We start from the raw sequence: 505 nt of genomic DNA, 5'->3' as shown, positions 1-505 counted from the left end.
GTGACAAAGTCATCAGAAAAGCTAATGGCACTTTATCGTGCATCAGCAGATGCATGACGAACAGAACCAAGGAGGTGATAATTCCCCTGTATCGGGCGCTGGTCAGACCGCAGTTGGAATACTGCGTGCAATTTTGGGCATCGCACTTCAAGAGGGATGTGGATAACCTGGAGAAGGGCCACTCGTATGGTTAAGGGCTTGCAGGCCAAGCCCTATGAGGAGAGACTGGGGCACCTGGACCTCTTCAGCCTCCGCAAGAGAAGGTTGCGAGGCGACCTTGTGGCTGCCTATAAGTTCATAACAGGGGCACAGAAGGGAATTGGTGAGGCTTTACTCACCAAGGCGCCCCTGGGGTTTACAAGAAATAATGGCCATAAGCTAGCAGAGAGCAGATTTAGACTGGACATTAGGAAGAACTTCTTCACAGTTAGAGTGGCCAAGGTCTGGAATGGGCTCCCAAGGGAGGTGGTGCTCTCCCCTACCCTGGGGGTCTTCAAGAGGAGGT

The sequence above is a fragment of the Alligator sinensis genome, unplaced genomic scaffold (assembly GCF_000455745.1).
Source record: "Alligator sinensis unplaced genomic scaffold, ASM45574v1 scaffold125_1, whole genome shotgun sequence".
Classification (NCBI taxonomy): domain Eukaryota; kingdom Metazoa; phylum Chordata; order Crocodylia; family Alligatoridae; genus Alligator; species Alligator sinensis.
Note: the sequence above shows the minus strand (reverse complement) of the source record.